Raw genomic sequence first — 9,254 nt, forward strand, 5'->3', positions numbered from 1 at the left:
CTAGATGTTGTTGTGTGGTTTTGGTTGTCAAACAGAACTCTACAGTGAGACAGACAGAATCAGAAATGGATAGAAGCAGAAATCTGACCATACTCTGGTTATGACTCAGTCAAAAATAGACAAGTCCCTAGTCAAATCACTTATCTTAGGCTAAGTGTTAGGAAACATGAAGGATGCTTTTCCAACTTCCCCTTTAACATAAATCACCTCACATTTATTCTTTCACATCTATAATGCAACTAAAATAACTATGATGGTGTCACCGAGATGTGCAAGGATAATATAAACAGAATATGTGAGCAACATTCTGTAAGCACTAGCTACATGGTGGCGAGATGTAAAAGTGGCAGGTGCCTAGACACTGGGTCAGAGAGCCTGTGTGTACAAGTGTGTTCACCAGTTGGAGAAAGTGATAAAAAAAAAAATCTCAAACTGCAGTGTCTAACAGTCAAGTGTTACCTCAGCGATTACTTAAATTAATTCAAGAAAAGCTTCCATTAATCAGTCATGATAGCCAAATTTTACACATTCAATATTTACACATGTTCACTATCTACAACAAGAGAAATATAGGTAAAGAACAGGCTTTTCATTTCAGGAAGTTATACAGGAGCAATTACCTTGAATAGAAACTTAAGGAAGATGCCTAATTACGAAGTCATGATGGGTAAAGATCAGTGAGTGCTCACCATTCCCAAGCAGTAGACTGAAACTTTAATGAGTTTAACTGATATTTGAATAGCACATTGTTCTTTAAGTAACTCATTATTAGTATTCACATTTTATATAAGAGTAAACTGAGACTCTTATACTTTAAAGAATAGCTCTTTCTAGACATGGGGGTATAAACTGTTTTCTAGGGCTCAGGAAGGTAGATTTTCAATTTTATGTTAGACATGATTATGTAGCAAAGGGTACTGGAATGGGGAGAAGAAGGTGGAAGTGAGAGAAAAGGAAAAGACAAGAAATGGCTTCAGGACACTTAATAAGCTATGATCTGGGAGAGCGATCACTTATAATTTTCCACTCTCTTCTTTCATTTTCCTTTCTTCTTCTTCCTTTATTTTTTTGATGGAAGGCAGGGTCTCCTGTAGCCCATGTTAGCCATTAAATAACTATACATGATCTTGAATTCTTGATCATTCTGCCCCACCTGACTAGTGGTGGGATTATAGACATGCATTACCATACCCAACAGTGAGCCTTTCTCCCCTATTTAGTACATCACCTGTTATTGTGATTGCAATTAGGTAAAGATTTCAAAAAAAAATAGCTTCAACTCTTCCTAATCCAGAGGCACAAATATCCAATTTCCCCAAGTCATACTTGCATTCTTTGAGAAACAGAAAACAAACACCTGCAAAGAAAAAAAGGGAATAAAGGAATACCTGGTGAGAGAGTTGGTTACTGAAGCCATAACAGAAAACAGTTTGTAGATTACTCAGTAACTGAAAATAGAGATTATATATTTTTCTAGGAACATACTCAAAGGAATGAAAGTTAGCATTCCAAAACCTGTTTACTATAAGTTCTGGAATTAGCCTCAGTGTCCATCAGCAGAAGAATGGACAAATGAGATTTAGATCCGCTATAGGATTAAAATTAAATAGAAAGTTGATTAAATTGAAGATTATAATGTTTAGTGACATAAGCCACATATAACAAGATAAATATCACAACTTTTCCATTATATATTATCTATCTATCTATCTATCTATCTATCTATCTATTTCTATGATATATATACCCTCTACCTATCTACCTGGTGCATATATACTTATGACTACATATTTTTCTCTCTATCATTTATCATCCATCTGTCTGTTTATTCTGTAAAGACAAAATGTAAGGCCATATAGGAAGAGGAAAATGACCAATAGAAGAAGACAGAGGACAAGAAGGTGGTTCAGGGTGAACACAGAAAAAGTATATGATATACTTAAGATACAATGCCTAAATAAAGCCCACAGTTTCATACAATAAACAAATGCTAATAAAATCTTTAAAATTTTCCATGTTGAGTGTCTGGCCTGGGAGTCAAATCACCTATCTAGACATTGACATAAATATGATAGACAGTTCTATGGATCTTAAGTCATATTCTTTTCCAAGTGTTAGCCTGCTTATCTCCCTGAAACATGCAGACACATACTTGTTATATTCCTGATAAACGTGACCCATACAAAATCTACAGCCAAACATTTCCTGAGTACAGTTAAAATAGAATACAGTCATGGCTCTTTTTTCCCATCTTAGCAGAAAAGGCCCGGTTAATGAAGCTTATTGCTGAGCTGGGCCTCTGTTTTTGTCTTTCTGTCTTACATTATGTCAATAGTAACAAATGTTTAACTATTTGGCTTACTGGTGTTTTGACAGTGCTACAAATCTTCTAACATCAACCATGCTCATGAGAAAATTAAGACAATCAAAGCTGATTATTGGTCTTCTGAAGGCAAACTGTTCTTTTCAGAGCATTAATAGTTTCTCCACAAGACTATGTTTTCCTGTTACTGCAATCTGCTCTTGATTGGCATATGTAAATCTTCTTCAATCTGAACACCTTCCTTGCTATTTTTAAGTGACATTTTAGTGCATGTGACTCATACCAAGCTAATAATGCTTTTCATATTCAGCTCAACTTGGTCTACTAAGCTTACAAAAGCAGAAAATTAGTAGCATTTGTGTGAAAACAATCCTACAGAATTATCTTGTACCTAGAGAATTACTGCTTTGATGTGGGTTACAAATGTCTCTATCTGATTATTTCTATCATCCTATCAATCATATTCTGTGATATTATTTCAAAATAAGAGAGAAAAATGATGTTGTCATGTAAAGCACAGAACACTATTTACACTTCAGTAAAACTGTGCACTAGCCATATTTTCCAGAGCTATCTAACCATAAAAGAGACATGCCATTTATTATCATATGAAAGAGTAACAGGCTAAGAAAATTATTGCTAAAAATTCTAAAGTGACTTTTAGAATTCTTGCTTTCCATGTGTATAGTCTATAAACATTTCTTGATTGACTAATAAGTGTCATTTTCATGCAAAAGGCTACTCAATGATCTTGTATTTAAAGTTGTGTCTACATCAATATTCTTGTAATCATGATACTGTTATATAGAATTTCATTGTCATATACTATATTTATGTACTTGAAGAAAATTTGAAAAGAAATTTTAACTTGGTTGATGCCTAGGTAGTTTTATAAATAGAATCTGCTTCATTTTGAAGAAATCCTATTAGGTATAGTTGAAATGATTTTGATATAATAAATTAATCAGGGGATTTATATTTTTGCTAATCTTTAGGCAAGGCAAATTATATATTATAAATTTTAAATGACTTCATGCTCTAACTTGAGGCAGGATGACAAAGGAATTAGTATTTGTATTTGGAATGCCTAATTTCATCAAATTAGAATCATCAATTAATCTCATCAAAAGAGAGAGAGAGAGAGAAGAAGAGAGACAGAGGAGAGAGAGACAGAGAGAGAATATGAAATTTATAGCTATAGAGATATAAATGTTTCTTTGGTATACATTATTAACAATAAAGGGTATCTAAATGAAAATATTTACTGGTAGTAAATAAAGCCAAGTTTAAAGAGAACTTTGTGTGAGACATTGAAAAACACAAGAAGTTGTATGTTTGCTCTGAGAATTTTCGAAGCCATAAACATGAGTAAGTAGTTTTAGCTGAGAGAAATCAGTCTATGGGGAACTCCTTTATCACAAGTCATCGACAGCCTGGAAAAGGAGAGTCTATTGGGTTCTGCAAATGAAGAGAAACCACAGGGTGTCTGAAACGAATAATTCCTATCAGCTGCTATCAATAAGAATTGTCATCCCAACATACAAGAGACCTTAAGAGATCTCAGTACTGGTAGCTGGTAGCCCATGATCAGAGCATGTTGAGAGCTTGTGGTGCTCCTTCTAGGAATTTGGCATTTGTCAACAGGCTCTGACAAGGACGTCAGCTCAGATAAGAATATTAGAAACAAGGCAAATGGATAGACCTGGAGGGCATCATTCTGAGTGAGGTAACCCAATCACAAAGGAACTCACACAATATGTACTCACTGATAAGTGGATATTAGCCCACAAACTTAGGATACCCAAGATATAAGATACAATTTGCTAAACACATGAAACTCAAGAAGAACAAAGACCAAAGTGTGGACACTTTGCCCCTTCTTAGAATTGGGAACAAAACACCCATGGAAGGAGTTACAGAGACAAAATTTGGAGCTGTGATGAAAGGATGGACCATTTAGTGATTGCCATATCCAGGGATCCATCCCATAATCAGCTTCCAAACACTGACACCATTGCATACACTAGCAAGATTTTGCTGAAAGGACCCAGATATAGCTGTCTCTTGGGAAACTATGCCAGGGCCTAGCAAACACAGAAGTGGATGCTCACAGTCAGCTATTGGATGGATCACAGGGCCCCCAATGGAGGAGCTAGAGAAAGTACCCAAGGAGCTAAAGGGAACTGCAACCCTATAGGTGGAACAACAATATGAACTAACCAGTACCCCGGAGCTCTTGTCTCTAGCTGCTTATGTATCAAAAGATGGCCTAGTCAGCCATCACTGGAAAGAGAGGCCAATTGGACTTGCAAACTTTATATGCCCCAGTACAGGGGAACACCAGGGCCAAAAAGGGGGAGTGGGTAGGTAGGGGAGTGGGGGTGGTGGGAATGGGGGAGTTTTGGGATAGCTTTGGAAATGTAAATGAGGAAATTACCTAAAAAAAAAAAAAGAATATTAGAAACAGTGACCATAGGGCTTTGATTACTACTTGGCTGAATTACTGCCTTATGTGGTCTCTTTGCTTACTACTCGACTTAATTATTACTTATTCTGATCCTTTTGCTTACCACTTTACTTGATTACTTTCTTGTGTGAGCTCCTTGTTTACTTCTTTGCTTGATTTCTTTGTCTTTGATTTAAGAACTGACCATGATTTTTGGATGTACCTAGAATGATAGAAAAGCAGGCTGGAGAGACAGAAAGCAGCCCCAGCCTCAGCACTGGCTGGAGTCATGTGATCATTTTCTCTAATTGTGTTTCTTCTTTTTCAACCCTCACTCCTTCCCTTGAGACCCTGTTGACGGACTGAGCTAGCTTAGTGAGCAGTACTACATGGTTGGCTTTTTTTCTGAAGCTAATGAAGGTGACTTGGTAGCTGAAGTGGAAATTTCTGGTTTCTTTAACAACTCAGGTGTGTCGTGTGATGTTTTTCTGGAAGCTGTCTTGTGAGAGGGCATGTGAGGTTTTGCTGAAAACAGATACTTGCGAGGGCATGTGATATTTAGAAAGGATATAAATGGAACCCCACAAACAGTGAGAGGCTTTCTGGCATTGCTATACTGTGCTTAACTGGTCTTCACTGGTTTTCATTTCACAGAGAGAAACTCACCAAAGAATGTAGGCAGCAGGCGCCTAAAAGATGGCGCTGGCCTCTGGTACACCATCCCTGTAAACACCACCACTGTGCAGGCACTAGCCCGAATCTGGTGCCAACCCCTCGAGGGTGCATACAAATCAAAGTGCCAGCAGACTGATCAATCCCAGCAGGACACATAGCTCTCCCCAGTGCTGGGGTATATATAAGCAGTCCTCCCTGGGTTCCCAGGGTTCCCATAGCATTGAGGTGTTCCTGGAACTCACTCTGTAGACCAGGCTGGCCTTGAACTCAGAAATCCACCTGCCTCTACCTGCCAAGTGCTGGAATTAAAGGTGTGCACCACCACCACCCAGCCTGCAAAGTTCTCGTTTAATATTTGCTACTACCACCAAGATCTGCACCTGTGGAGGCTCCACCCAGGCCCGGGCCCCTGCCCTAGGCTGCAAGGCTCACCGCAGTGGCCCTCCTACTCATGGTGGCATAGCGTCCACGGGGCCTGATGCTGCGGGGATGAAACCTGGTGCGCGGAGGGGAGGCGGGGGACAGGCCCGCCACGCACCCCTGACCCAGAGAGATGCGCACCTGCGGCCGCTCCTGTCCAGTTCCAACTTCCAGTGATGGCCGGGTATGGGCCGGACGCTTCAGAGAAATCCATTTTCAGGGCTAGTTGATTCGGCAGGTGAGTTGTTACACACTCCTTAGTGGATTCTGACTTCCAGTCTAAATACTGTCCGGACAACAAACAAGCCCGAGTAATATTATTTCAGTCCCCCAGGGTGAGGCAATATCTAGCAAGCGCCTCGACCTGTGCAACTACAAAAACTGCACTCACCCCGTAGGTACAGACTGACTCAGCCAGTTGCTTAATAGTTTTAAAATCTATTGGCTCATGATACCATCGTCCCTGGCCATCTAAGAAGACAGGGAAAGTCAGTTCAGCTTCCTTCCAAACCTCTGGGCACAATGAGGTACCTTGTTTACCAGCTTTTGTGGATTCCTTTTTGCCTGTATACTCAGGGTTAAGAGGTGGAGTGGTCAGCACTTTGGATTTTACTCTTTTGCCAGCCGACCCCCCCCCCCCCCTTTTTTTAAAGGATTGGTTTTGTATGACCAATCACCAAGGCTACACAGAGAAGCTCTGTCTCGAAAAACAAACAAAACAAAACAAAACAAAGAGGTTGGTTCCAAATGTTGAATACGTGATTTAATACCCAAAATCGCTAATTGAGCTACAGCAATGGGATAATATTCAAGGGTTTTATTGGGAGACAGATGAGGATAAATCCACAATAGGGGACCTGACTGCCACAACACTCCTGTTGGTTGACGGAATGTCTTCAAAACACATAGGAGGATGTCCTCTCCTTCTTTCCATCTATACAGCTTGGCCTTTTCTAAACACCTTTCTACCTTTTCTAATGCTACTTGGGCCTCAGGGGTGAGAGCACGAGGTGACAAAAGCTGTGGATTGCCCTTCAATATATCAAAAAGGGGAATTAATTCAAAATTTGATAGCCTCATATATAGAGGAATCCAATTTATATCACCTAGAAATTTCTGGAAATCATTTAATGTTTTTAAATGATCTTTACGCAATTCTATCTTTTGAGGTGCTACATAATGTGAAGTAACTCGGGTACCCAAAAACTCTCCTAAATTTCCCATCTGAACTTTGTCAGGTGCTACAAACAATCGTTTCTTTTCTAATTTTTTTCTTTTCTTTTTTTTTTTTTTTTCTTTTTGTCCTTTTGTTGACCAATACTCCCTTTTTCATTGGGTTGGCTCTATATGGCCAATCTGGATCATACCTATCCCTCTCATATTGAGCTGCCTCTTCTTCTAGGTCAGGTTCCTCATCTTTATCAAGCTCCGAGTCACTGGAAGCAGAGCTTGATAAATTTAAATCCTTTAGAGAGGGATATATCTTCACTATTTACTTTACTTTTTCACTAATTACTTTTATTTTTCCTCCCTTTTCTTTTCCTTTTTCTTTCTCACTATTTCCTTTTCCTTTTGAATTTTCCTTTTCTCCCTTTTTCTTTTCTCTCTCTTTTCACCCCTTTTCTTTCTTTTTTCTGTGTTTCCTATCTTCCTCTGACATATGTTCTTATTGTTCCGTGAGAATTTTCTGACCTGCCTTAACTGCTTCTATCAAACAAAAGCAGAGGCCAGAAATTACAAAAAACGAAACAAAACCGCTAAGAGCTACCCACACTGGGTCTACGGGCAAGAAAAACATATCCCTCCTTTTCACCGGGGATCAATTTGGGAGACTTACCAGTACCATTCCTCAGCTGAAGAGTTCTGAATCCGTGAGATCCTCGGGTCCCCATACGGGCCACCAATTTGTTGCGCTCACCTTGTCCAGCAAGGAAAAAGGCAACAGGGTCAGATTCTTCTCAACAGCCTTTTTTTTTTTTTTTTTTTTTCCAGGAACACCTCGATGCTACGGGAACCCTGGGAACCCAGGGAGGACTGCTTATATACACTCCAGCACTGGGGAGAGCTATGTGTCCTCCTGGGATTGGTCAGTCTGCCGGCACTTTGATTTGTATGCACCCCTTGGGAGGGGTTGGCACCAGATTCGGGCTAGCCCACCTACACAGTGGCATTGTTTACAGCAAAGGTGTACCGGAGGCAGGAGCCATCTTTTAGGTGCCTGGCTGCCTACAAAAGAACTTCTTATGGTATTCCAGCTGCTTCTGGCTGCTTCTTCAGACTTGAGATGAATTGGTTGAGCCTTGCTGTTTCTGCTGGATCAAGCCACAATGACTGATGCATGGTTGGTGTTTTGAACTGGACTGTTGGTATCATGACAACAAAGAGTGCCAGGACTTTTGCAGTTCCCAAAATGACACCCATCACCCATTGCCAAGAGGAATTTTTACATCATCTTTTTAAAGATACTTCTTTTAAAAACCTTCCTGAAATACATATCAGGCTACATTAAGAGTGTCACACTGTCACCGGGGTCCCTGGCCCAGGGAGTCTCCGGACACCTGCAAGGACCCACACAGGATCCGTCAAGGGATCCTAAGACCTCTGGTGAGTGGAACACAACTTCTGCCAGGAGGCAGGTTCAAACACCAGATGTCTGGGCACCGTCCCTGCAAGAGGAGAGCTTGCCTGCAGAGAGTACTCTGAGCACTGAAACTAAGGATATATCTAGTCTCCCAGGTCTGCTGATAGAGGCTAACATAATCACATGAGGAACAAGCTCTAACCAGAGACAACTATAACAACTAGATCCAGAGAATACCAAATGGTGAAAGGCAAACATAAGAATCTTACTAACAGAAATCAAGACCACTCACCATCATCAGAACGCAGCACTCCCACCCCACCTAGTCCTGGGCACCCCAACACAACTGAAAAGCCAGATCCGTATTTAAAAGCATATCTCATGATGATGGTAGAGGACATCAAGAAGGACTTTAATAACTCACTTAAAGAAATACAGGAGAACACTGCTAAAGAGTTACAAGTCCTTAAAGAAAAACATGAAAACACAACCAAACAGGTAGAAGTCCTTATAGAAAAACAGGAAAACACATCCAAACAGGTGATGGAAATGAAGAAAACCATACTAGACCTAAAAAGAGAAGTAGACACAATAAAGAAAACCAAAAGTGAGGCAACGCTGGAGATAGAATCCCTAGGAAAGAAAACTGGAACCATAGACTCGAGCATCAGGAACAGAATACAAGAGATGGAAGAGAGAATCTCAGGTGCAGAAGATTCGATAGAGAACATCGGCACAACAATAAAAAAAATACAAAACACAAAAAGATCCTAACTCAAAACATCCAGGAAACCCAGGACACAATAAGA

This window comes from Mus musculus, chromosome 18, assembly GCF_000001635.26.
Source record: "Mus musculus strain C57BL/6J chromosome 18, GRCm38.p6 C57BL/6J".
Taxonomy (NCBI): Eukaryota; Metazoa; Chordata; class Mammalia; order Rodentia; family Muridae; genus Mus; species Mus musculus.